This window comes from Topomyia yanbarensis, chromosome 3 (genome assembly GCF_030247195.1).
Source record: "Topomyia yanbarensis strain Yona2022 chromosome 3, ASM3024719v1, whole genome shotgun sequence".
NCBI lineage: Eukaryota > Metazoa > Arthropoda > Insecta > Diptera > Culicidae > Topomyia > Topomyia yanbarensis.
Genome location: NC_080672.1, coordinates 218,558,960 through 218,582,090, shown reverse-complemented (window position 1 = coordinate 218,582,090; position 23,131 = coordinate 218,558,960).

Genomic DNA, 23,131 nt, shown 5'->3' with positions numbered 1-23,131 from the left:
GATTTGTTAACAAAATGTCCACATCGGTTTCTCGGAGATGGTTGAACCGATTTTTAGAAACTAAGATTCAAATGAAAGGTATACTATTCTCATAGGTTGCTATTGAATTTCATTTTCAACCGACATCTTGTTCCGGATTACGAGTTGAAGAGTATGGTTACAAAACAAAATTTGTTGATTTGTCCACATCGGTTTCTCGGAATTTTCTGAACCGGTTTTGACAAACTTGATTTTAAATGGAAGGTCCATCAGCTGCTGTTGAATTTTGTGTGGATCCGAGTTCTGGTTCCTGAATTACAGGGTGATACGTACGATCACGCAGCAAATCTCGATTCCAACTATTCTAATTCTGCGATGAATGTAAAAAGGTAAAATTTTTGCCTTTCTCAATAGAAAGGTATTGCAATTGCTCTGAAAACCGACTTTTTAACGGAGGCCCGGAGGGCCGAGTGGCATATACCATTCGATTCAGTTCGTCGAGTTCGGCAAATGTCTGAGCGTGTGTATGTATGTGTGTATGTATGTATGTGTGTGTATGTGCGTCTGTGTGTATGTGACCAAAAATGTCACTCATTTTTCTCAGAGCTGGCTGAACCGATTTTGACAAACTTAGTCTCAAATGAAAGATACAACGTTCCCATAGGCTGCTATTGAATTTCTGATGGATCCGACTTCCGGTTCCGGAATTACAGGGTGGTGAGCACGATCACGCAGAAAATGTCGATTTTAATAAATTCTGCAATGAATGTATAAAGGTGAAAATTTTTCCAAAATATGACCACAACTGCTTCGATTTGTAGTATTAGGTCACTAACATCCATTCAAAGTCTTTTTGGCCCCATTGGCCGCCATCATCGGTTCTGGAAGCCCCGGCGGAAGTATCCAAATTCAGAATAACAGTCACATCGGTTTCCCGGAGATGGCTAGACCGATTCAACCAAACTTAGTCTCAAATGAAAGGTGTTGCGCCTTCGTAAATGGTTATTTAATTTCATCCCGATCTGACTTCCGGTTCCGGAGTTACAGGTTGTGGCGTGCGATCACATAGCAAATTGCGATTCAAACCGATACTCCGATGAAAGCAAAAAAGGTAAAAATTTCGCTAAAATGTCTCTCAAACAACTTAAATTTGCTGTTCTAGGTCATCGACGGCCAACCAAACTTTCGTTGACTACATTGACCACCATAGACGGTTCCGGAAGTGCCCGGGAAAAGCGGCCATCTTTCAAAATTGACGTACTCACATCAGTTTCCCGGAAATGGTTGGGCCGATTTTCACAAACACTGTCCCAAATGATAGCTATAGTATCCCCACAGATGTCTATAGAATTTCGTACGGATCGCTTGGATGCGTCCGGAAATATAGACTAATCCATCCGGTCACATATGAAATTCCCATATAAGCCGGAACTAATTTTTTTTTTCAAAGGGGGGACCCCATGAAATTTCAGAAACCAAATTCGTTTTTGATGCCAAACATCTTTAAAATGCATGAAACGTCGAGATTTTATGTTATCTCGAAACAAATTTTTTTATGAAAATCGACTTTTTGGGACTGCCGATTTCGCACCTTTTTGCCTTTCTCATATAAAGAAAGGCTATGCAATCACTGTAAAAATCGACTTTTTAACCGAGGCCCGGAGGGCCGAGTGTCATACACCATTCGATTCAGTTCGTCGAGATCGGCAAATGTCTGTGTGTGTATGTATGAGTGTGTGTATGTGTGTGTGTGTATGTGTGTGTGTGTATGTGTGTGTGTCATTTAAACTCACACAATTTTCTCAGAGATGGCTGAACCGATTTTCGCAAACTTAGTTTCATCTGAAAGGTATAACGCTCCCATAAGCTGCTATTGAATTTTTAGTTGATCCGACTTCCGGTTCCGGAGTTACGGGTTGAAGAGTGCGGTCACACAGCAAATTCCCATATAAACTGGTACCACCATGATGTTCAAATGATGTAAAACATATTAAAATTGATGTAACATTACTTAAGTTTGCGGGTCTGGATCACTAATGATCAATCAAAGCAGCTTTGACCACATTGGCCACCTATGACGGTTCATGACGCCCCCGGGGAACCCGCCAAGTTCCTAAGCTAATATCACACCCATTCCCCAACGAATTCTCTACCGATTTTTACAAACTTGATTTCAAATGAAAGATACAGTAATGCCATTGACTGCTGCTGAATTTCATTATGTTCTGACTCTTGCTTCCGGAGTTACAGGGGTGTTAGTAAGGATACACTGGAATTTCCCATATAAATCGGTACAATCGTAATACCTCAGAGGCTAAAAACTATTGAAATGGTCACCAAATTACTTCTAATCGTAGATCTAGATCACTGATTGCCAATCAAACATTCTTTGAATATATTGTCCACTATCGACGATTCCGGAAGTCCGGAATTCCGGGCATATTCCACAATTAAAGTCACATCGGTTCTTCGGTGATGACTGAACCGATTTTCTCAAACCAAGTCTCAAATGGAAGGCAAAATATGCAGTTGAGTATTACGTCGCCGCCCCTCCTACCCCCGCCTTGCCCTTACACCTCCCTCCTTCATCACTCCCCTCCCCTTGGACCACCCTCACGCCCGCATTTCCTTCATCCACCCCGTATACCGAAATAAGATGAAGGATTTCTGACGCATCCTCCACTCTCACTCTGCTAACCCCCCATTCCCTCCACTTTCAAACCCATTCCACCAACATTTCAAAATATAATTACATGAAGATAACATTGAACTCATGCTGATTAAGGTAATTAAATACTATTCTTTTGCCTTTCTCATATAGAAAGGTTATGCAATTGCTCCAAAAACCGACTTCCTAACCGAAGCCCGGAGGGCCGAGTCTCATATAACATTCGACTCAGTTCGCCGAGATCGCAAAATATCTGTGTGTATGTATGTGTGTTTGTATGTGCGTATGTATGTGTGCATGTATGTGTGTATGTATGTATGTATGTATGTATGTATGTATGTGTGTGTATGTGCGGATTTGTTAACAAAATGTCCACATCGGTTTCTCGGAGATGGTTGAACCGATTTTTAGAAACTAAGATTCAAATGAAAGGTATACTATTCTCATAGGTTGCTATTGAATTTCATTTTCAACCGACATCTTGTTCCGGATTACGAGTTGAAGAGTATGGTTACAAAACAAAATTTGTTGATTTGTCCACATCGGTTTCTCGGAATTTTCTGAACCGATTTTGACAAACTTGATTTTAAATGGAAGGTCCATCAGCTGCTGTTGAATTTTGTGTGGATCCGAGTTCTGGTTCCTGAATTACAGGGTGATACGTACGATCACGCAGCAAATCTCGATTCTAACGATTCTAATTCTGCGATGAATGTAAAAAGGTAAAATTTTTGCCTTTCTCAATAGAAAGGTATTGCAATTGCTCTGAAAACCGACTTTTTAACGGAGGCCCAGAGGGCCGAGTGGCATATACCATTCGATTCAGTTCGTCGAGTTCGGCAAATGTCTGAGCGTGTGTATGTATGTGTGTATGTATGTATGTGTGTGTATGTGCGTCTGTGTGTGTATGTGACCAAAAATGTCACTCATTTTTCTCAGAGCTGGCTGAACCGATTTTGACAAACTTAGTCTCAAATGAAAGATACAACGTTCCCATAGGCTGCTATTGAATTTCTGATGGATCCGACTTCCGGTTCCGGAATTACAGGGTGGTGAGCACGATCACGCAGAAAATGTCGATTTTAATAAATTCTGCAATGAATGTATAAAGGTGAAAATTTTTCCAAAATATGACCACAACTGCTTCGATTTGTAGTATTAGGTCACTAACATCCATTCAAAGTCTTTTTGGCCCCATTGGCCACCATCATCGGTTCTGGAAGCCCCGGCGGAAGTATCCAAATTCAGAATAACAGTCACATCGGTTTCCCGGAGATGGCTAGACCGATTCAACCAAACTTAGTCTCAAATGAAAGGTGTTGCGCCTTCGTAAATGGTTATTTAATTTCATCCCGATCTGACTTCCGGTTCCGGAGTTACAGGTTGTGGCGTGCGATCACATAGCAAATTGCGATTCAAACCGATACTCCGATGAAAGCAAAAAAGGTAAAAAATTCGCTAAAATGTCTCTCAAACAACTTAAATTTGCTGTTCTAGGTCATCGACGGCCAACCAAACTTTCGTTGACTACATTGACCACCATAGACGGTTCCGGAAGTGCCCGGGAAAAGCGGCCATCTTTCAAAATTGACGTACTCACATCAGTTTCCCGGAAATGGTTGGGCCGATTTTCACAAACACTGTCCCAAATGATAGCTATAGTATCCCCACAGATGTCTATAGAATTTCGTACGGATCGCTTGGATGCGTCCGGAAATATAGACTAATCCATCCGGTCACATATGAAATTCCCATATAAGCCGGAACTAATTTTTTTTTCAAAGGGGGGACCCCATGAAATTTCAGAAATCAAATTCGTTTTTGATGCCAAACATCTTTAAAATGCATGAAACGTCGAGATTTTATGTTATCTCGAAACAAATTTTTTTATGAAAATCGACTTTTTGGGACTGCCGATTTCGCACCTTTTTTCAATTTAATATTAATGTAGCTGTTTTTTCTTTCACAAAATTTTAGAACTCGAATAGTGATTTTTTCTTGTATATTTGTCATGTCATGTATAATAATAAAATGTAATATATTCATTTGAAAGCTTTTAATGAATATAAACAACGCAAACATTCACGTGTTCATGATTGAGAAAGGCACAATTGCACCGCTAGGTGGATTAAAATAGGTTTTTCAATTTAATATTAATGTAGCTGTTTTTTCTTTTACAAAATTTTAGAACTCGAATAGTGATTTTTTCTTGTATATTTGTCATGTCATGTATAATAATAAAATGTAATATATTCATTTGAAAGCTTTTAATGAATATAAACAACGCAAACATTCACGTGTTCATGATTGAGAAAGGCACAATTGCACCGCTAGGTGGATTAAAATAGGTTTTTCAATTTAATATTAATGTAGCTGTTTTTTCTTTTACAAAATTTTAGAACTCGAATAGTGATTTTTTCTTGTATATTTGTCATGTCATGTATAATAATAAAATGTAATATATTCATTTGAAAGCTTTTAATGAATATAAACAACGCAAACATTCACGTGTTCATGATTGAGAAAGGCACAATTGCACCGCTAGGTGGATTAAAATAGGTTTTTTAGTTCAATATTACCGTGGCTGTTTTTTCTTTTTCAAAATTTTAGAACTCGAATAATGATTTATTTTCCTGTATATAGTTGTCATGTGATGTATGATAATAAAATGTAATATATGCATTTAAAAGCTTTTAATGAATATAAACAACGCACACATTCTCGTTATTCATGATTGAGAAAGGCACAATTGCACCGCTAGGTGGATTAAAATAGGTTTTTCAAATTAGTTATAGCATATTTACCGGTTATTTCGTCATTAGAGCAATATTTGTTTAGAATCCTCCCTGTCCTTGATACAAACGGCACTCTTCTTCTTGCACCAGCAGACCATGATGACCAGGCGGAGCCTCATACATCAGTAACCAGTTCCAATGGCTCGGCTTTTAGGTTCGACTTTGTGCTTTTTTTAACTTATTTTCTACGGATCACGGACATACGATTGTTTCTTCCATCGCGTGGCAATTCGAGAAGAGATTTTTTTTAATAATTTCACAAGCAAGGTTTTGTAAAACCGCTTTCGATTTTACATTGGGAGAGCATTATTTTCGCAGTTGACGGCTTGACTTACAGTATATCTCAGACAGTATCTCAATATCTCTGAAGAGAACGTCAATGCAACAGCAAAGTGTTCCAACCATCACTATACCTGTACTCATCTCAAGCATTGTCCGACAAGGCATTTTTGGTCTGCGATTTTGCTTTGATCTTGCATGATATTTTTGACAAAATAACGGGTGAGTCAGAAGTAGCTGGACTAAACTAAAACCCAGGGTAGGTTTTCTTTATAACAAATAAGTTTTATATCTAGTAGTTATTTAAAAAAAAAGTAGGACAGCTTATGGTCTATCTTTCTCAAGTGTACCTAAACTTCCTTTACTGCTCACATCATGGTCTAGGCGACATTGAGATCTACTCTGCATATCCTTGATTTTAATTGTGCTGCTGAAGCAGCTTCCCAAAATGCTTCGATTGGTTAAAGTTTTGATACATTCCGCGGATTATCATCTTTTCGGCCACATTTCACACATTGAGAGTTCAACCAAGCAAAGGTATTAGTTTCAATAGGAGGCTTCAGCCGGATAGTAAACGAGGGGTACGCCTTCTTGGCAAAGTATATCTGATGCACGATTTGGAAAATGGAATTTCGAATTACGGAAACAAGTTTTCTGACATGCATGGAGAGTGCTAATCATACACAGAAATTGAAACTTGCTAAAATGAGCTCAAATGCTGGTTTGTTATAATTTCACAATCTATAAAAGTAGGCTTTGAGACACACGCATAAATCAAAGAGGGTCAGCTTCCTTCGTATGCCGCTATCATGACAAAAAATATGTAATTCGACGCCTTTATCCAAGTCAAAAAACAAATGTTGGAAAATACGTTTTATGGCTCACCAAGTCTTCCTCACCAAGGTTTCTGTAGACCCGGGACTACGACACACTTCGACATCTGATGAAAGGTCTAACTAATCAAATAAGACTCATTTATCGCTAAAAAATAATGTGTTTCCTAGTGCTGAGGTTTTATGATATAAAGAATATTTGCGCTCGTTTGGCATTAACTCGTTAGTCAATTGATGAGTAATACTGTTAGAGCTGTCCCAAATGTTATTATGAGAATTTGTAGCACTGCCCGTTATGAGTACAAAACAATTTCTACCACAATATGACACAACCTTTTTAAAATCATCAAAACGCGAAGTAATATATAGCAAATTTACCGAACAATAGACGTATTTCTTGTCTATGCTGTCAACAACTAGATTGACAGCAAAAATATCGTAAGTTGTTATCTCAAATATAAGACCTGTGCACTATACGCAAAAATGAATGCACTAGGTATTTCACAAGGAGTGGTCATGCAATTTTTTTAAAACGGGGTTTGCAAAGTTTTCAACATAATAGCATCCTTCGTGAAAATACGGTCCACAACAACTAGAAGCTATCGAAAACGATGGATAATGCTCTCCTATTTGTATTAATTAGGGGCATGGCTAATTGTTGTTTTAATTGCCGCAAGCTTCTACTGTATCGATTTTGTTGGCTATTTTCGGCAAATTTAAGGCTAAGCGAAACGAAAGCATGGACATGGATATGATCGAAAGGAAATGTGAAGAAACCTTTGCCTTCTGCTAAGTAGGAGTTGGGCGTTGTACCCAAGTCTACCGCATGGTCATTGATAGAACATAACTCATCATCATGCTTTACCGCCGACGCCGGCATTTTAATATGATTATAACGCCAAACTCCTACTTAGCAAAAGGCAAAGGATTCTGCACATTTCCTTTCGATCATGTCCATATGAGCCTGCTTAGTCCTAGTTTTCCGTTCTGATTAACTCTAGAATACCTATCCGTCTTTCAATTTCATTGCTTTCGTTTCTTTTAATCTCAAATTTGCCGAAAATAACCAACAAAATCATACAATCATCCATTATGTTAGAGCTTCGGTTGACACAGCGATGGAAAGGTCAATTATGCTCCGTTTACTGACTTATTTTAGACTTTCCAGCCTTTTGGTTTTCAGCTAGAGGTTAACTTGGGACTTCTATTTCTGCTGCCTTCCACGACGTGAGAGCAGGACTCCAGCGACACGGCATCCAGGCTGATTTAGTCCAGAGAGAGATAATAGACTGTTATCTACCTCCTAATGGACCACAACCGAGAAAGTTTGTACTATTTGAATGGTATATGACACTAGATCCCAACTAACTTTTCCCAACTAAGTTTCCCAACTAACTTTTCAAATGTTTTTGGACAAAAAACTAACAACAAGTAATTTCGACATTTCTTTCGAAAGTTCAATTTAATTGAATGCTTGTTTGTGTTTTAAAAACCCCAAAACAACATGTACGTAATTGCAAATGCCCTAGTCTGGCGGTTCAATGGCTAAAGCCTTAGATGACCTTAGAAGTCACTCGGCGTATGCTCGAGCCCCAGCCAAAAGGAACTCTTAGTGATCAGTAGGGTCGCAATACTAACCCTGCAATCGCACTGTAAAATAATGTTAGTACCAAGGTATTGTTTTTGATAGTGAATTATTAAAACTCTACGATAAAGTTGTAATGGACTGTTCATGACACACAACTTGTTCTATGTAGTATGAAAATATTTAGATCAAAATACTATTCTACCGTATAACTAATCTTACTAATTTCAAAGATCTTTCTTGGTCGGTGTCCATACTTACTGTTCGGTGTCCAACTGGACATGCTGGCTCATAGTACCAGTGCATTACTTGCGGTATAAATCAGTTTCGTTAACATTTTGTCTATATAATATGATAATAAGATGGTAATAATATATACCCTGATCAGGAGGTAAGAAATAGGAAAATCACTGGTTCCAATAGCTAGTCTGTTCTGTCGAGTCTCGACCTAGATAGACGCTTTGTGTTAGTAGAAGTAGTTGTTCAGCTCTAAATGTTGGGATTTCACTTAGATATCTGTTGAAATAACTGTTCAAGTTACGTACCGAAATTTGGCACTAGAGTTTTTTTTTACGATTTTGAATATAACCATATTTCGCATAGTTCAAAAAACCAAACCTTATATTCGTGGATTCAATACTTTTTGGTCTATCAACTAGTACTTGAAAGGAATCGTTATGTTAAAAAACCTATTTTAATCCACCTAGCGGTGCAATTGTGCCTTTCTCAATCATGAACACGTGAATGTTTGCGTTGTTTATATTCATTAAAAGCTTTCAAATGAATATATTACATTTTATTATTATACATGACATGACAAATATACAAGAAAAAATCACTATTCGAGTTCTAAAATTTTGTAAAAGAAAAAACAGCTACATTAATATTAAATTGAAAACCTATTTTAATCCACCTAGCGGTGCAATTGTGCCTTTCTCAATCATGAACACGTGAATGTTTGCGTTGTTTATATTCATTAAAAGCTTTCAAATGAATATATTACATTTTATTATTATACATGACATGACAAATATACAAGAAAAAATCACTATTCGAGTTCTAAAATTTTGTAAAAGAAAAAACAGCTACATTAATATTAAATTGAAAAAAGGTGCGAAATCGGCAGTCCCAAAAAGTCGATTTTCATAAAAAAAATTGTTTCGAGATAACATAAAATCTCGACGTTTCATGCATTTTAAAGATGTTTGGCATCAAAAACGAATTTGATTTCTGAAATTTCATGGGGTCCCCCTTTGAAAAAAAAATTAGTTCCGGCTTATATGGGAATTTCATATGTGACCGGATGGATTAGTCTATATTTCCGGACGCATCCAAGCGATCCGTACGAAATTCTATAAACATCTGTGGGGATACTATAGCTATCATTTGGGACAGTGTTTGTGAAAATCGGCCCAACCATTTCCGGGAAACTGATGTGAGTACGTCAATTTTGAAAGATGGCCGCTTTTCCCGGGCACTTCCGGAACCGTCTATGGTGGTCAATGTAGTCAACGAAAGTTTGGTTGGCCGTCGATGACCTAGAACAGCAAATTTAAGTTGTTTGAGAGACATTTTAGCGAAATTTTTACCTTTTTTGCTTTCATCGGAGTATCGGTTTGAATCGCAATTTGCTATGTGATCGCACGCCACAACCTGTAACTCCGGAACCGGAAGTCAGATCGGGATGAAATTGAATAACCATTTACGAAGGCGCAACACCTTTCATTTGAGACTAAGTTTGGTTGAATCGGTCTAGCCATCTCCGGGAAACCGATGTGACTGTTATTCTGAATTTGGATACTTCCGCCGGGGCTTCCAGAACCGATGATGGTGGCCAATGGGGCCAAAAAGACTTTGAATGGATGTTAGTGACCTAATACTACAAATCGAAGCAGTTGTGGTCATATTTTGGAAAAATTTTCACCTTTATACATTCATTGCAGAATTTATTAAAATCGACATTTTCTGCGTGATCGTGCTCACCACCCTGTAATTCCGGAACCGGAAGTCGGATCCATCAGAAATTCAATAGCAGCCTATGGGAACGTTGTATCTTTCATTTGAGACTAAGTTTGTCAAAATCGGTTCAGCCAGCTCTGAGAAAAATGAGTGACATTTTTGGTCACATACACACACAGACGCACATACACACACATACATACATACACACATACATACACACGCTCAGACATTTGCCGAACTCGACGAACTGAATCGAATGGTATATGCCACTCGGCCCTCCGGGCCTCCGTTAAAAAGTCGGTTTTCAGAGCAATTGCAATACCTTTCTATTGAGAAAGGCAAAAATTTTACCTTTTTACATTCATCGCAGAATTAGAATCGTTAGAATCGAGATTTGCTGCGTGATCGTACGTATCACCCTGTAATTCAGGAACCAGAACTCGGATCCACACAAAATTCAACAGCAGCTGATGGACCTTCCATTTAAAATCAAGTTTGTCAAAATCGGTTCAGAAAATTCCGAGAAACCGATGTGGACAAATCAACAAATTTTGTTTTGTAACCATACTCTTCAACTCGTAATCCGGAACAAGATGTCGGTTGAAAATGAAATTCAATAGCAACCTATGAGAATAGTATACCTTTCATTTGAATCTTAGTTTCTAAAAATCGGTTCAACCATCTCCGAGAAACCGATGTGGACATTTTGTTAACAAATCCGCACATACACACACATACATACATACATACATACATACATACATACATACATACATACATACATACATGCACACATACATACGCACATACAAACACACATACATACACACAGATATTTTGCGATCTCGGCGAACTGAGTCGAATGTTATATGAGACTCGGCCCTCCGGGCTTCGGTTAGGAAGTCGGTTTTTGGAGCAATTGCATAACCTTTCTATATGAGAAAGGCAAAAGAATAGTATTTAATTACCTTAATCAGCATGAGTTCAATGTTATCTTCATGTAATTATATTTTGAAATGTTGGTGGAATGGGTTTGAAAGTGGAGGGAATGGGGGGTTAGCAGAGTGAGAGTGGAGGATGCGTCAGAAATCCTTCATCTTATTTCGGTATACGGGGTGGATGAAGGAAATGCGGGCGTGAGGGTGGTCCAAGGGGAGGGGAGTGATGAAGGAGGGAGGTGTAAGGGCAAGGCGGGGGTAGGAGGGGCGGCGACGTAATACTCAACTGCATATTTTGCCTTCCATTTGAGACTTGGTTTGAGAAAATCGGTTCAGTCATCACCGAAGAACCGATGTGACTTTAATTGTGGAATATGCCCGGAATTCCGGACTTCCGGAATCGTCGATAGTGGACAATATATTCAAAGAATGTTTGATTGGCAATCAGTGATCTAGATCTACGATTAGAAGTAATTTGGTGACCATTTCAATAGTTTTTAGCCTCTGAGGTATTACGATTGTACCGATTTATATGGGAAATTCCAGTGTATCCTTACTAACACCCCTGTAACTCCGGAAGCAAGAGTCAGAACATAATGAAATTCAGCAGCAGTCAATGGCATTACTGTATCTTTCATTTGAAATCAAGTTTGTAAAAATCGGTAGAGAATTCGTTGGGGAATGGGTGTGATATTAGCTTAGGAACTTGGCGGGTTCCCCGGGGGCGTCATGAACCGTCATAGGTGGCCAATGTGGTCAAAGCTGCTTTGATTGATCATTAGTGATCCAGACCCGCAAACTTAAGTAATGTTACATCAATTTTAATATGTTTTACATCATTTGAACATCATGGTGGTACCAGTTTATATGGGAATTTGCTGTGTGACCGCACTCTTCAACCCGTAACTCCGGAACCGGAAGTCGGATCAACTAAAAATTTAATAGCAGCTTATGGGAGCGTTATACCTTTCAGATGAAACTAAGTTTGCGAAAATCGGTTCAGCCATCTCTGAGAAAATTGTGTGAGTTTAAATGACACACACACACATACACACACACATACACACACACATACATACACACACACAGACATTTGCCGATCTCGACGAACTGAATCGAATGGTGTATGACACTCGGCCCTCCGGGCCTCGGTTAAAAAGTCGATTTTTACAGTGATTGCATAGCCTTTCTTTATATGAGAAAGGCAAAAAGGTGCGAAATCGGCAGTCCCAAAAGTCGATTTTCATAAAAAAAATTGTTTCGAGATAACATAAAATCTCGACGTTTCATGCATTTTAAAGATGTTTGGCATCAAAAACGAATTTGATTTCTGAAATTTCATGGGGTCCCCCCTTTGAAAAAAAAATTAGTTCCGGCTTATATGGGAATTTCATATGTGACCGGATGGATTAGTCTATATTTCCGGACGCATCCAAGCGATCCGTACGAAATTCTATAGACATCTGTGGGGATACTATAGCTATCATTTGGGACAGTGTTTGTGAAAATCGGCCCAACCATTTCCGGGAAACTGATGTGAGTACGTCAATTTTGAAAGATGGCCGCTTTTCCCGGGCACTTCCGGAACCGTCTATGGTGGTCAATGTAGTCAACGAAAGTTTGGTTGGCCGTCGATGACCTAGAACAGCAAATTTAAGTTGTTTGAGAGACATTTTAGCGAAATTTTTACCTTTTTTGCTTTCATCGGAGTATCGGTTTGAATCGCAATTTGCTATGTGATCGCACGCCACAACCTGTAACTCCGGAACCGGAAGTCAGATCGGGATGAAATTGAATAACCATTTACGAAGGCGCAACACCTTTCATTTGAGACTAAGTTTGGTTGAATCGGTCTAGCCATCTCCGGGAAACCGATGTGACTGTTATTCTGAATTTGGATACTTCCGCCGGGGCTTCCAGAACCGATGATGGTGGCCAATGGGGCCAAAAAGACTTTGAATGGATGTTAGTGACCTAATACTACAAATCGAAGCAGTTGTGGTCATATTTTGGAAAAATTTTCACCTTTATACATTCATTGCAGAATTTATTAAAATCGACATTTTCTGCGTGATCGTGCTCACCACCCTGTAATTCCGGAACCGGAAGTCGGATCCATCAGAAATTCAATAGCAGCCTATGGGAACGTTGTATCTTTCATTTGAGACTAAGTTTGTCAAAATCGGTTCAGCCAGCTCTGAGAAAAATGAGTGACATTTTTGGTCACATACACACACAGACGCACATACACACACATACATACATACACACATACATACACACGCTCAGACATTTGCCGAACTCGACGAACTGAATCGAATGGTATATGCCACTCGGCCCTCCGGGCCTCCGTTAAAAAGTCGGTTTTCAGAGCAATTGCAATACCTTTCTATTGAGAAAGGCAAAAATTTTACCTTTTTACATTCATCGCAGAATTAGAATCGTTAGAATCGAGATTTGCTGCGTGATCGTACGTATCACCCTGTAATTCAGGAACCAGAACTCGGATCCACACAAAATTCAACAGCAGCTGATGGACCTTCCATTTAAAATCAAGTTTGTCAAAATCGGTTCAGAAAATTCCGAGAAACCGATGTGGACAAATCAACAAATTTTGTTTTGTAACCATACTCTTCAACTCGTAATCCGGAACAAGATGTCGGTTGAAAATGAAATTCAATAGCAACCTATGAGAATAGTATACCTTTCATTTGAATCTTAGTTTCTAAAAATCGGTTCAACCATCTCCGAGAAACCGATGTGGACATTTTGTTAACAAATCCGCACATACACACACATACATACATACATACATACATACATACATACATACATACATACATACATGCACACATACATACGCACATACAAACACACATACATACACACAGATATTTTGCGATCTCGGCGAACTGAGTCGAATGTTATATGAGACTCGGCCCTCCGGGCTTCGGTTAGGAAGTCGGTTTTTGGAGCAATTGCATAACCTTTCTATATGAGAAAGGCAAAAGAATAGTATTTAATTACCTTAATCAGCATGAGTTCAATGTTATCTTCATGTAATTATATTTTGAAATGTTGGTGGAATGGGTTTGAAAGTGGAGGGAATGGGGGGTTAGCAGAGTGAGAGTGGAGGATGCGTCAGAAATCCTTCATCTTATTTCGGTATACGGGGTGGATGAAGGAAATGCGGGCGTGAGGGTGGTCCAAGGGGAGGGGAGTGATGAAGGAGGGAGGTGTAAGGGCAAGGCGGGGGTAGGAGGGGCGGCGACGTAATACTCAACTGCATATTTTGCCTTCCATTTGAGACTTGGTTTGAGAAAATCGGTTCAGTCATCACCGAAGAACCGATGTGACTTTAATTGTGGAATATGCCCGGAATTCCGGACTTCCGGAATCGTCGATAGTGGACAATATATTCAAAGAATGTTTGATTGGCAATCAGTGATCTAGATCTACGATTAGAAGTAATTTGGTGACCATTTCAATAGTTTTTAGCCTCTGAGGTATTACGATTGTACCGATTTATATGGGAAATTCCAGTGTATCCTTACTAACACCCCTGTAACTCCGGAAGCAAGAGTCAGAACATAATGAAATTCAGCAGCAGTCAATGGCATTACTGTATCTTTCATTTGAAATCAAGTTTGTAAAAATCGGTAGAGAATTCGTTGGGGAATGGGTGTGATATTAGCTTAGGAACTTGGCGGGTTCCCCGGGGGCGTCATGAACCGTCATAGGTGGCCAATGTGGTCAAAGCTGCTTTGATTGATCATTAGTGATCCAGACCCGCAAACTTAAGTAATGTTACATCAATTTTAATATGTTTTACATCATTTGAACATCATGGTGGTACCAGTTTATATGGGAATTTGCTGTGTGACCGCACTCTTCAACCCGTAACTCCGGAACCGGAAGTCGGATCAACTAAAAATTTAATAGCAGCTTATGGGAGCGTTATACCTTTCAGATGAAACTAAGTTTGCGAAAATCGGTTCAGCCATCTCTGAGAAAATTGTGTGAGTTTAAATGACACACACACACATACACACACACATACACACACACATACATACACACACATACATACACACACACAGACATTTGCCGATCTCGACGAACTGAATCGAATGGTGTATGACACTCGGCCCTCCGGGCCTCGGTTAAAAAGTCGATTTTTACAGTGATTGCATAGCCTTTCTTTATATGAGAAAGGCAAAAAGGTGCGAAATCGGCAGTCCCAAAAGTCGATTTTCATAAAAAAAATTGTTTCGAGATAACATAAAATCTCGACGTTTCATGCATTTTAAAGATGTTTGGCATCAAAAACGAATTTGATTTCTGAAATTTCATGGGGTCCCCCCTTTGAAAAAAAAATTAGTTCCGGCTTATATGGGAATTTCATATGTGACCGGATGGATTAGTCTATATTTCCGGACGCATCCAAGCGATCCGTACGAAATTCTATAGACATCTGTGGGGATACTATAGCTATCATTTGGGACAGTGTTTGTGAAAATCGGCCCAACCATTTCCGGGAAACTGATGTGAGTACGTCAATTTTGAAAGATGGCCGCTTTTCCCGGGCACTTCCGGAACCGTCTATGGTGGTCAATGTAGTCAACGAAAGTTTGGTTAGCCGTCGATGACCTAGAACAGCAAATTTAAGTTGTTTGAGAGACATTTTAGCGAAATTTTTACCTTTTTTGCTTTCATCGGAGTATCGGTTTGAATCGCAATTTGCTATGTGATCGCACGCCACAACCTGTAACTCCGGAACCGGAAGTCAGATCGGGATGAAATTAAATAACCATTTACGAAGGCGCAACACCTTTCATTTGAGACTAAGTTTGGTTGAATCGGTCTAGCCATCTCCGGGAAACCGATGTGACTGTTATTCTGAATTTGGATACTTCCGCCGGGGCTTCCAGAACCGATGATGGTGGCCAATGGGGCCAAAAAGACTTTGAATGGATGTTAGTGACCTAATACTACAAATCGAAGCAGTTGTGGTCATATTTTGGAAAAATTTTCACCTTTATACATTCATTGCAGAATTTATTAAAATCGACATTTTCTGCGTGATCGTGCTCACCACCCTGTAATTCCGGAACCGGAAGTCGGATCCATCAGAAATTCAATAGCAGCCTATGGGAACGTTGTATCTTTCATTTGAGACTAAGTTTGTCAAAATCGGTTCAGCCAGCTCTGAGAAAAATGAGTGACATTTTTGGTCACATACACACACAGACGCACATACACACACATACATACATACACACATACATACACACGCTCAGACATTTGCCGAACTCGACGAACTGAATCGAATGGTATATGCCACTCGGCCCTCCGGGCCTCCATTAAAAAGTCGGTTTTCAGAGCAATTGCAATACCTTTCTATTGAGAAAGGCAAAAATTTTACCTTTTTACATTCATCGCAGAATTAGAATCGTTAGAATCGAGATTTGCTGCGTGATCGTACGTATCACCCTGTAATTCAGGAACCAGAACTCGGATCCACACAAAATTCAACAGCAGCTGATGGACCTTCCATTTAAAATCAAGTTTGTCAAAATCGGTTCAGAAAATTCCGAGAAACCGATGTGGACAAATCAACAAATTTTGTTTTGTAACCATACTCTTCAACTCGTAATCCGGAACAAGATGTCGGTTGAAAATGAAATTCAATAGCAACCTATGAGAATAGTATACCTTTCATTTGAATCTTATTGCCTTTCTCATATAAAGAAAGGCTATGCAATCACTGTAAAAATCGTTAAGTTTGCGAAAATCGGTTCAGCCATCTCTGAGAAAATTGTGTGAGTTTAAATGACACACACACACATACACACACATACACACACACACATACATACACACACAGACATTTGCCGATCTCGACGAACTGAATCGAATGGTGTATGACACTCGGCCCTCCGGGCCTCGGTTAAAAAGTCGATTTTTACAGTGATTGCATAGCCTTTCTTTATATGAGAAAGGCAATAAGATTCAAATGAAAGGTATACTATTCTCATAGGTTGCTATTGAATTTCATTTTCAACCGACATCTTGTTCCGGATTACGAGTTGAAGAGTATGGTTACAAAACAAAATTTGTTGATTTGTCCACATCGGTTTCTCGGAATTTTCTGAACCGATTTTGACAAACTTGATTTTAAATGGAAGGTCCATCAGCTGCTGTTGAATTTTGTGTGGATCCGAGTTCTGGTTCCTGAATTACAGGGTGATACGTACGATCACGCAGCAAATCTCGATTCTAACGATTCTAATTCTGCGATGAATGTAAAAAGGTAAAATTTTTGCCTTTCTCAATAGAAAGGTATTGCAATTGCTCTGAAAACCGACTTTTTAACGGAGGCCCGGAGGGCCGAGTGGCATATACCATTCGATTCAGTTCGTCGAGTTCGGCAAATGTCTGAGCGTGTGTATGTATGTGTGTATGTATGTATGTGTGTGTATGTGCGTCTGTGTGTGTATGTGACCAAAAATGTCACTCATTTTTCTCAGAGCTGGCTGAACCGATTTTGACAAACTTAGTCTCAAATGAAAGATACAACGTTCCCATAGGCTGCTATTGAATTTCTGATGGATCCGACTTCCGGTTCCGGAATTACAGGGTGGTGAGCACGATCACGCAGAAAATGTCGATTTTAATAAATTCTGCAATGAATGTATAAAGGTGAAAATTTTTCCAAAATATGACCACAACTGCTTCGATTTGTAGTATTAGGTCACTAACATCCATTCAAAGTCTTTTTGGCCCCATTGGCCACCATCATCGGTTCTGGAAGCCCCGGCGGAAGTATCCAAATTCAGAATAACAGTCACATCGGTTTCCCGGAGATGGCTAGACCGATTCAACCAAACTTAGTCTCAAATGAAAGGTGTTGCGCCTTCGTAAATGGTTATTTAATTTCATCCCGATCTGACTTCCGGTTCCGGAGTTACAGGTTGTGGCGTGCGATCACATAGCAAATTGCGATTCAAACCGATACTCCGATGAAAGCAAAAAAGGTAAAAATTTCGCTAAAATGTCTCTCAAACAACTTAAATTTGCTGTTCTAGGTCATCGACGGCCAACCAAACTTTCGTTGACTACATTGACCACCATAGACGGTTCCGGAAGTGCCCGGGAAAAGCGGCCATCTTTCAAAATTGACGTACTCACATCAGTTTCCCGGAAATGGTTGGGCCGATTTTCACAAACACTGTCCCAAATGATAGCTATAGTATTCCCACAGATGTCTATAGAATTTCGTACGGATCGCTTGGATGCGTCCGGAAATATAGACTAATCCATCCGGTCACATATGAAATTCCCATATAAGCCGGAACTAATTTTTTTTTTTCAAAGAGGGGACCCCATGAAATTTCAGAAATCAAATTCGTTTTTGATGCCAAACATCTTTAAAATGCATGAAACGTCGAGATTTTATGTTATCTCGAAACAATTTTTTTTATGAAAATCGACTTTTTGGGACTGCCGATTTCGCACCTTTTTGCCTTTCTCATGTAAAGAAAGGCTATGCAATCACTGTAAAAATCGACTTTTTAACCGAGGCCCGGAGGGCCGAGTGTCATACACCATTCGATTCAGTTCGTCGAGATCGGCAAATGTCTGTGTGTGTATGTATGTGTGTGTGTATGTGTGTGTGTATGTGTGTGTGTATGTGTGTGTGTCATTTAAACTCACACAATTTTCTCAGAGATGGCTGAACCGATTTTCGCAAACTTAGTTTCATCTGAAAGGTATAACGCTCCCATAAGCTGCTATTGAATTTTTAGTTGATCCGACTTCCGGTTCCGGAGTTACGGGTTGAAGAGTGCGGTCACACAGCAAATTCCCATATAAACTGGTACCACCATGATGTTCAAATGATGTAAAACATATTAAAATTGATGTAACATTACTTAAGTTTGCGGGTCTGGATCACTAATGATCAATCAAAGCAGCTTTGACCACATTGGCCACCTATGACGGTTCATGACGCCCCCGGGGAACCCGCCAAGTTCCTAAGCTAATATCACACCCATTCCCCAACGAATTCTCTACCGATTTTTACAAACTTGATTTCAAATGAAAGATACAGTAATGCCATTGACTGCTGCTGAATTTCATTATGTTCTGACTCTTGCTTCCGGAGTTACAGGGGTGTTAGTAAGGATACACTGGAATTTCCCATATAAATCGGTACAATCGTAATACCTCAGAGGCTAAAAACTATTGAAATGGTCACCAAATTACTTCTAATCGTAGATCTAGATCACTGATTGCCAATCAAACATTCTTTGAATATATTGTCCACTATCGACGATTCCGGAAGTCCGGAATTCCGGGCATATTCCACAATTAAAGTCACATCGGTTCTTCGGTGATGACTGAACCGATTTTCTCAAACCAAGTCTCAAATGGAAGGCAAAATATGCAGTTGAGTATTACGTCGACGCCCCTCCTACCCCCGCCTTGCCCTTACACCTCCCTCCTTCATCACTCCCCTCCCCTTGGACCACCCTCACGCCCGCATTTCCTTCATCCACCCCGTATACCGAAATAAGATGAAGGATTTCTGACGCATCCTCCACTCTCACTCTGCTAACCCCCCATTCCCTCCACTTTCAAACCCATTCCACCAACATTTCAAAATATAATTACATGAAGATAACATTGAACTCATGCTGATTAAGGTAATTAAATACTATTCTTTTGCCTTTCTCATATAGAAAGGTTATGCAATTGCTCCAAAAACCGACTTCCTAACCGAAGCCCGGAGGGCCGAGTCTCATATAACATTCGACTCAGTTCGCCGAGATCGCAAAATATCTGTGTGTATGTATGTGTGTTTGTATGTGCGTATGTATGTGTGCATGTATGTGTGTATGTATGTATGTATGTATGTATGTATGTATGTGTGTGTATGTGCGGATTTGTTAACAAAATGTCCACATCGGTTTCTCGGAGATGGTTGAACCGATTTTTAGAAACTAAGATTCAAATGAAAGGTATACTATTCTCATAGGTTGCTATTGAATTTCATTTTCAACCGACATCTTGTTCCGGATTACGAGTTGAAGAGTATGGTTACAAAACAAAATTTGTTGATTTGCCCACATCGGTTTCTCGGAATTTTCTGAACCGATTTTGACAAACTTGATTTTAAATGGAAGGTCCATCAGCTGCTGTTGAATTTTGTGTGGATCCGAGTTCTGGTTCCTGAATTACAGGGTGATACGTACGATCACGCAGCAAATCTCGATTCTAACGATTCTAATTCTGCGATGAATGTAAAAAGGTAAAATTTTTGCCTTTCTCAATAGAAAGGTATTGCAATTGCTCTGAAAACCGACTTTTTAACGGAGGCCCAGAGGGCCGAGTGGCATATACCATTCGATTCAGTTCGTCGAGTTCGGCAAATGTCTGAGCGTGTGTATGTATGTGTGTATGTATGTATGTGTGTGTATGTGCGTCTGTGTGTGTATGTGACCAAAAATGTCACTCATTTTTCTCAGAGCTGGCTGAACCGATTTTGACAAACTTAGTCTCAAATGAAAGATACAACGTTCCCATAGGCTGCTATTGAATTTCTGATGGATCCGACTTCCGGTTCCGGAATTACAGGGTGGTGAGCACGATCACGCAGAAAATGTCGATTTTAATAAATTCTGCAATGAATGTATAAAGGTGAAATTTTTTCCAAAATATGACCACAACTGCTTCGATTTGTAGTATTAGGTAGTAATGTCTCTCAAACAACTTAAATTTGCTGTTCTAGGTCATCGACGGCCAACCAAACTTTCGTTGACTACATTGACCACCATAGACGGTTCCGGAAGTGCCCGGGAAAAGCGGCCATCTTTCAAAATTGACGTACTCACATCAGTTTCCCGGAAATGGTTGGGCCGATTTTCACAAACACTGTCCCAAATGATAGCTATAGTATCCCCACAGATGTCTATAGAATTTCGTACGGATCGCTTGGATGCGTCCGGAAATATAGACTAATCCATCCGGTCACATATGAAATTCCCATATAAGCCGGAACTAATTTTTTTTTCAAAGGGGGGACCCCATGAAATTTCAGAAATCAAATTCGTTTTTGATGCCAAACATCTTTAAAATGCATGAAACGTCGAGATTTTATGTTATCTCGAAACAAATTTTTTTATGAAAATCGACTTTTTGGGACTGCCGATTTCGCACCTTTTTTCAATTTAATATTAATGTAGCTGTTTTTTCTTTTACAAAATTTTAGAACTCGAATAGTGATTTTTTCTTGTATATTTGTCATGTCATGTATAATAATAAAATGTAATATATTCATTTGAAAGCTTTTAATGAATATAAACAACGCAAACATTCACGTGTTCATGATTGAGAAAGGCACAATTGCACCGCTAGGTGGATTAAAATAGGTTTTCAATTTAATATTAATGTAGCTGTTTTTTCTTTTACAAAATTTTAGAACTCGAATAGTGATTTTTTCTTGTATATTTGTCATGTCATGTATAATAATAAAATGTAATATATTCATTTGAAAGCTTTTAATGAATATAAACAACGCAAACATTCACGTGTTCATGATTGAGAAAGGCACAATTGCACCGCTAGGTGGATTAAAATAGGTTTTTCAATTTAATATTAATGTAGCTGTTTTTTCTTTTACAAAATTTTAGAACTCGAATAGTGATTTTTTCTTGTATATTTGTCATGTCATGTATAATAATAAAATGTAATATATTCATTTGAAAGCTTTTAATGAATATAAACAACGCAAACATTCACGTGTTCATGATTGAGAAAGGCACAATTGCACCGCTAGGTGGATTAAAATAGGTTTTTTAGTTCAATATTACCGTGGCTGTTTTTTCTTTTTCAAAATTTTAGAACTCGAATAATGATTTATTTTCCTGTATATAGTTGTCATGTGATGTATGATAATAAAATGTAATATATGCATTTAAAAGCTTTTAATGAATATAAACAACGCACACATTCTCGTGATTCATGATTGAGAAAGGCACAATTGCACCGCTAGGTGGATTAAAATAGGTTTTTCAAATTAGTTATAGCATATTTACCGGTTATTTCGTCATTAGAGCAATATTTGTTTAGAATCCTCCCTGTCCTTGATACAAACGGCACTCTTCTTCTTGCACCAGCAGACCATGATGACCAGGCGGAGCCTCATACATCAGTAACCAGTTCCAATGGCTCGGCTTTTAGGTTCGACTTTGTGCTTTTTTTAACTTATTTTCTACGGATCACGGACATACGATTGTTTCTTCCATCGCGTGGCAATTCGAGAAGAGATTTTTTTTAATAATTTCACAAGCAAGGTTTTGTAAAACCGCTTTCGATTTTACATTGGGAGAGCATTATTTTCGCAGTTGACGGCTTGACTTACAGTATATCTCAGACAGTATCTCAATATCTCTGAAGAGAACGTCAATGCAACAGCAAAGTGTTCCAACCATCACTATACCTGTACTCATCTCAAGCATTGTCCGACAAGGCATTTTTGGTCTGCGATTTTGCTTTGATCTTGCATGATATTTTTGACAAAATAACGGGTGAGTCAGAAGTAGCTGGACTAAACTAAAACCCAGGGTAGGTTTTCTTTATAACAAATAAGTTTTATATCTAGTAGTTATTTAAAAAAAAAGTAGGACAGCTTATGGTCTATCTTTCTCAAGTGTACCTAAACTTCCTTTACTGCTCACATCATGGTCTAGGCGACATTGAGATCTACTCTGCATATCCTTGATTTTAATTGTGCTGCTGAAGCAGCTTCCCAAAATGCTTCGATTGGTTAAAGTTTTGATACATTCCGCGGATTATCATCTTTTCGGCCACATTTCACACATTGAGAGTTCAACCAAGCAAAGGTATTAGTTTCAATAGGAGGCTTCAGCCGGATAGTAAACGAGGGGTACGCCTTCTTGGCAAAGTATATCTGATGCACGATTTGGAAAATGGAATTTCGAATTACGGAAACAAGTTTTCTGACATGCATGGAGAGTGCTAATCATACACAGAAATTGAAACTTGCTAAAATGAGCTCAAATGCTGGT